This window comes from Asparagus officinalis, chromosome 7, assembly GCF_001876935.1.
Source record: "Asparagus officinalis chromosome 7, Aspof.V1, whole genome shotgun sequence".
NCBI classification, from domain to species: domain Eukaryota; kingdom Viridiplantae; phylum Streptophyta; class Magnoliopsida; order Asparagales; family Asparagaceae; genus Asparagus; species Asparagus officinalis.
The window spans coordinates 114,367,026-114,374,546 of record NC_033800.1 but is presented as its reverse complement, the minus strand read 5'-3'; positions in this window follow the sequence as shown (position 1 = coordinate 114,374,546).

Here is a 7,521-nt window from a genome sequence, read left to right as displayed (position 1 = left end):
GGGCTCAGAATAATTCTACATCAAATTTACCCCTGGGAGTTGAGTTTGTTCCCTTTGACGATTCGAATGAGGTTGCAGACAAACTTCAGCACATGGTAGAAGTTTGGTTTGATGAGTTTGAGGGCCGAACAAGTACTTGATTGCTTGTAGGCCGAGTATGCTGAGATCTTAAAGTTCGGTCCTCTTCTCCTGAGGATTCGAACAAGACTGCTAATAAGCTTCATCGCATGGTAGAAGCTTTATCAGAGTTTGAATACCTGAGCTAGGATATTTGAGAGCTGAGTGCACAAGATGCTAGGCGAGCTTGACAATTCAGGCAAGATTAGGCAAGCTTGCAGGCGAGGTTGGCGATCCTAACGAGCTTGTAGCCGATCTTGGCACATGCAGGTGAGCTTGGCTCATGCAGACGTGGTTGGAGTATGCGGGCAAACCTCGTAGGCAAAGCTATCAAGCGAGCTTCAATCAATTCAGGCAAGCTTCAAGTGTTCAGGCGAGCTTGTCTCATGCAAGTGAGCTTCGTAAGTTAAGCATTTAGGCGAGCTTAACTTCGTTTAGGCGAAGCTCAATGTTTAGGTGAACTTGGCCTTGTCCATACATTCAGGTGAACAAGCAGACTGAACCTTGTTCAGGCAAACTTGAACACGCAGGCGAAGTTCAGTCTTGTAGGAGAACTTCATTATCAGGCGAACTTGAACATGCAGGCAAAGTCCAGTCTTGCAGGCAAACTTCGTTATCAGGTGAACTTGGCTTGGCCTGCGAAGTCAAGTATTCAGGTGAAGCTCAATGTCTAGGTGAACGTGGCCTTGTCCACAGAGCCAGGCGAACAAGTAGACTGAACCTTGTTCATGTGAACTTGAACACACAGGTGAAGTCCAGTCTTGCAAGCGAACTTGGCTTGGCCTGCAAAGTCAAGTATTCAGGCGAGCTCCAATCTTCAGGCGGAGTTCAGCGTCCAAGCAAAGTTCATCCCTTTACAGGTGAACATTAGCTTTCAGGCCAACTTAAGAGCATGCATGCGAATTTTAAGCCTTTAGATGTGCCTTTGAGATTCTTTCCTAGGATTTAAGGAAATTTATATTGCCTACAGGGAGTCTAATCACAACTCAAATATGAACTCTGGACAAAAATGATCAGTTTAACGTCAACTCAATGACACGAGCTAATCCTAACATCAACATGTCAAATTCAGTTCCAGATTTCAACGATGGTCAAGCAATAATCGCAGCACCAGAAGTATTTTTGAATACTCGACAAAATACTAAGTAGACTGAAAGCCGAAGAAGTCAAAGAATTAAAGCCATCCACAGGTCATTTTGACACAATCTCCTCGAAAAAATACGGAAGAGATTGAAAGCAATGCCTATCTTATCCAAAGTATTCCAAACTCCTCGATAAATACTAAAGAGGCTAAAAACTTTGGATGGGGTATCTGTAGGCATCAAAAGTTACCTATAGGTCCCGAACATAGCTCAAAGTGAAGAGAAGGCGAAGAACGTCATCATCTAAGTCAGGAAAGATCATCTGATGCTAAGAAGAAGCGAAGAAGCACGTGAAATGACAAAACGACAAGCGAGGAAGCTGTCTCACACCTGGTGGGACACCTCAATGTGTCTCACACACGGTAACGAGACACGATGTGTTTTCTGATTTATTTCTCAATTTTCATACTGTCCACGTGTCTTCATAACTACTTGGGAGTATCCATAAACACAGGGAGGCCGTTATAAACTAAAAATCCACCAGGTCGATGGCCGGCTACTAATTCTTATCTTGAAACATGGCTTCTGAGGCCTATAAATATCCTTCCCCCGCCGCACCTCACCACCTTGGAAGGGTCACTACATTACGTGTGAACGGACTAACATTTTGGCAGATCTGAGAGCAAGGACTCACAAATTTCAAAGGGAGAGACCGAGCTTTTGGCAAAATTTTGAGCAAAAGAGGGAGTTTCTTCATCATATTCGAGAGATCCAAAGGCCTTCAGTTGTTTCCTTGAGTTCAAACATCGCTTTGATCTCAAGAAGAGAGTTTATCTTACCTTGCTGAGATATCCACTTATGTTCTTGTTTCTAAAACGAAACAAGAACACCAAGCCTTCTTCACGATCAATCTGGATCGTTGAATTGGAGGTCCACGGGCTAAAGCATCCTCAGCACAGGCAAAGATCACACGCAAGTAGTGACTAATAAATAGTCTATGCGTGTGTTAGAAGTCTTATAAAAAGGCTCACTCTTTTATTTCTGTTGCAAATGATAAATGTTGTAAATGGAAGTTACAATGAAACTGACTCCCGACACAAACAATGCATACTATAAGCGCTGATGAAAAGGGAATGCTAAGCAAAAGGAACATGGGTCAAAGAACTATCTAGTATTTTGTCACACAGGACAACTCACAAAAACTTCACAGGAGAAGCACCATTCTAACTAGCTTATAGAGTAGAAGCAGTCATACCATTGGAAGTTGGCATGCTCACTATGCGGTTACAATACTTCAATGAGGGGGCCAATCAAATCAGCCCCAGAAGAATTGTCGACCTCGTCAACAAAGTAAGATAGCAAGCTCTCCGATCCGTAATAATCAGCGAGCAGCGCATCGTTCCATATTGCAATAGCTAAGTTCGACCTCGAAGGTTTAAGATTGGAGACATAGTGCTTTGAAAAGTTGCCCTCAACAAAGAAGTGAACCACAGGAAGCTCATTGCAATTTAGGAACAACCTTACAAAATCATAGAAGAAGTCCACCAGAGAACTTACAGGCTACAAAATCAGAATGGAGAAGTCTTGAATAACCCTTAGAAAATAGAGCACCTCAAGAAATGCTTTTAATGAATGTAGCTAAAGGCTTTCTATATCAATGAAAAACTATCTTTCCCGACACCCTTTGTAGGTAGCAACAAACCTCCTTGCAATTCGGTCTTCAATGACTTGCCCAAGGCATCCAAAGGCATTAGTATCATTTTCATGAGTAAAATTATAGTAGCATTTTCATGAGTAAAACTAAGGCATGGTGTAAAGATACCTTGCATATCAGTCTTCATCAACTTGTCCAATGTATCAAAAGACATTGGTATTATTTGCATGAGTAAAACCAAGACATGGTGTAAAAGCTCCTTACAACTAGGTCTTCACCAACTTGTCCAAGGAACCAAAAGACCCTGGTATCATTTTCAGGAGTAAAATCAAGGCATGACACAAAGCTCCTGTAGGCTAAGTGTTCACTCACCCATCTAAGGCAATCAAATGCCTTAGTATTGATCCTCATGAATAAACCCAATGTATAACAGAGAATACCTCCAAGTCAGTGCTCATTGGTGCAAAGTAGAATTTGAACATCACATGCCAACCAACAACTAACTCATTTGAAGGCTATCTCTCCAACAAACTAACACAAAAAAATAATGCTAAGGGTGGAACTATGCAAAATAAGCTAAGTTCCACAAAATGAGTCCTCTTTCATTAACAAACTTATGAAAATCCATAGGACTCTTCTACAATAACTTGACAAAAGAAAGAATAAAACTAAATCTATAGAGTAGGAGCGAAAACTAAAGTCCCTGGTCGATCAGACGGTGAAAGCAAGCTAGCCCCATCACTAGAATCTGCTCTGATCAATCTCTCACATGTCTCCTCATCACTGTCCATCTCGTCATCCAACTCAATAACCTTCATGAGGTTCAAGTAGACCGACACCCTTTTGGGATACTCAAAGTGATTGGATCTTCTAAGCTTAGGAGAAAGTTGGGCCATGAAATGATCAAAACTCTCTTTGCAAGAAACAACAACCTCTAGCTTCCCGAGAGGGCACCCACGATACTTCTTGATCGCCTCATACTCAAGGGATTTTAATACCCTAAGTTCCAACTGATCCTTGAGGTCTCAGATTTACTTGAGAAGGGAGTTGCATTTTCCTCACTCCTCTAAGCAACTTGGATGGCATTATGATGAAGAGCATCCTGATAGGCTCTCCCCTCATTCAATGTCATCCTCAGGTCCTCCACCTAAAGCTGAGCCTCTAGAACGTTCCTAGGAGATCTTCTTCTCGCTTTTCTTAGCTGGAACCTCCTCGTCCTCCTTATCAGACTCAGCAACCAACTCTTATCACGTTTCTAACTTCTTTTTTGGTACCAGTTCATCTCACCTCCTTCAACCAAGACAATGGTAATGCCCTTAGTAGACAAATCAGTGCGCGCCAATGTTGAAATGGTCAAAAGAATCTCCTCAACTATCTCCCTCTATTCAGCAATAGGCGGCAGAGATGCACTACCCAAATCAACGATGTCGCACATACCAGCTCCAACCTATGTTCACCTAATTTGGTCCTAGATTCACCAAGGTCACCACTAACAATTAATAATATTGTGGACCCTAGTAACGGTCTTCTTCTTCCTTCTCCTCCTCCTCGTAGACCCTTTAAGCTTGAGAAGTAGAGGTTGTCGAAGCACAACATTATCAAAAAAGGTTCTTTCTTCAGCGAGACCTCCAAACCTTGCCGCTTCGGAGAGAGGCTCAACCTTTAAAACATCCTTCTAGACCTTTGGTCATAAAGAGCAAGCCAAAATCAGATCGATGCTGACAATGAAGAAAAACTTCTCCTTCCATTTTTTGTTGGTCTTTACAAAATTTGTCACTAATCAAAATCTGCTAGTGGACTATAGATAAAACTACCCCTCACTCGTGTCAACTTTGATGCATAGCAGATGACCCAGACCCAAGATCTGCAGGTTAGGCTCATCCTCAACTCGGTGGCAGATGACTAGGAAAGAAGTCAAGAGAGACACCAAGTTGGGATTAAACTACACCGATAATATTTCAAGACCCCAAAATGCCTTTGCGAGAAAAGGATGTAGAGCTAGGCAGAGATCATAGACAAGAAGATGCTAGTGCATCAGCACATCATGACTCCCATGATTGTAAATGGGACACCAAGATGGAGGGACAGACAAAGTAAAAGAATTGGGAATGTCATAATCCCTTGCCCAATTCTTGAGATCACCGTGACAGATTATCAATGTGTATTTTTGAAGAAGCACTATCTGCTCGTCATTCTGAACAAGAGATGATTGCAAGATAGAGGTCATTAGAGAAAGCTGATGAAATGATAGGAACACTAAAATTTTAAGGAGCAAAAATTTCTAGGGTTTAAAATTTAGGAAGTGCAAAGGAAAATGGGCAAAGACATTTTATAAAAGTTAATTGGCTTCATATGGTTGACAAGTGGCTAAAGCCGAACCGACAACCTCAGATCCCTAAAACTCCATTATCAACCCTCGTCAACCGAAGTGTCCTCTCTTGAAAATCCAAGCATGTAACCTTCGTTGATGACACTGCACTACCCACGATGATCCGAATTCAAAGGACAGTAGAGTAAAAACGATTTGATTTCTCTCATGCCCGGCTTCCCTGAGTCTGGTTGAAAGGGGCCAATGTTATATTCTAAAAGTCACAAGTTTGACAAACCCTAGAGACCTAGCCATGAGTCAGGCAGGCAGGTCTGGTCATATGAGCAGAAACCTGGGTTGAGTATAGTTGTAGTCCGACGAGTGATATGTTTTGAATATGTATTATGACTGAAATTGAATAATCAAGTTATAGTATAGTACAATATCAATCCAATGAGGAAGGTGTGTAGGAAAAATTTTATCATGAATCCTAGAGTTGTGTGTAGACAAAATTAGGAGTGAAAGTATGGAGATTTAAAGAGTGTGGTTATTTACAAATAAAACATAACTAGAAAAGAAGGGGAGAAAGAGAGTGAACAAATAAAAGAAAATGAGCATAAATAAAGAGGTAAAATAAAGAAAATTGAAAAGAACAAAATCAAGAAGAAAAGAAAATAATCAAAGAAAGTAAGATGGAGGAAAATCAAGTGGATAAGATAGAAAACTAGAATTAAACCTACTAATTGATTTTATTTAGGACTTATGAACTACTCTTTTTTATCACATTTTACTTTAGATTAATTAAGTATAAACTATCAAACCATTTAAGAAAAGCATAAGCTATCAAATTATCATCCAAACAAAATTATTATTCATGAAAAGAACAAGCGACTAGATAGTAATTCTAGACTTTATAATCATAACCTATCAGACCACTCAAAATTAGTATATATTATTAAATTTTTCCTTTACCAGTTAGTTCTCTAGTTGACTATCATAAACATGATCATTTTGAGCACAAAGAGAGCTTTTCACAAATCATAAAAGAAATCAAACTACTTTCATATAATTCTAGAGTTCCTATAAAATTTATTGCAGATTTTATATAGGAATTAAAAATAATAAAATAAAATCTATGCTAGAAAGTATAAAATAAAGAGAATAAAAACTAACTATAAAAATAAGAACAAGAATAAGGAAACAAAGATCTAAACTATGAGAATAAAAAAATCTAACTAATAAAAATAAAATAGCATAAAAGTAAATCTATACTATAAAATAAAAATAATAAAAGAACATGAAAAATAGACAATAAAATAAAAGAGTATGAAGTTAAATCTAAGCTATAAAGCCAGGAAATAAATCTACTCTACCAATACCAAAATTAAAAGAAAATAAAATCCTAAAACATGGTTCTAAAATTTTTAAAAGGTGAAACAAAAAATTATTTTTATTAATTGTAAATAGTAACCCTCCTCTTAAAATGAAGATTACTACAAAATTTTTCACACTCTCAAACCCTCACTCTACCCCTCTATTATAGATAATAGGAATCTTTCACAACCCTTATATTTATCTTGACCCTCAAGTAACTCTTAAACCAATAGGATTTGGCTTAGGCCGTAAGTAACCCTCATAACCATAGAATCTTTTAAAATAATCTACACCCTTGATTCAATACTTAGGACATTAGGCTCTGTGAGCTTCATTTATTTTGTATCTAATTTATTTAAGAAGACTCTTAGGCTTCTCTTAAATGCTCTTGGGCTCCTTAGAATTTAGCTTGGCCTTCAAGTAATGGAATATGTATGAATTAATTTTGAATTTCTATCATAATCTACTACTACTGATAAAATTTAGGAATCTACCAATCTGGATAGCTCTGTCTTTTTAAAATAGGTAATTTTTATATATAATATGTTAAAATTTACTTTTTGGATTGGAATGTATCGCTTTTTCTTTACGGTTGACCATCCTGAGCACGAATTTAACTTTATTTATTTTAGGTTTTATTTAATTCTCAATCGTATGTCAAGTTATTAATAATTATTGACTAAAAAAGTGATAAGTGCTGAGATTTTACTTGTAAACTTAGTAGTGGGTTTTGAATTTGGACATTCTAGACTTCATTAGAGATCTTTTGAGCTCAAAATAATCTTCATTTGAGCTCTTATTCAATTATTATTTTTCTTACAATTTAAGAGAAAAACACATTATTAGTGATATATTTATTTAAATATAATAGATAATAAGGATATAAAAATATATTAAAATATAATGATGAACGAGACTAGCCGACTTCTCCTGTAATACTAGTCTAATTTGAAAGGCACCTTCAGGTCAGATTGCACTAGAAGACA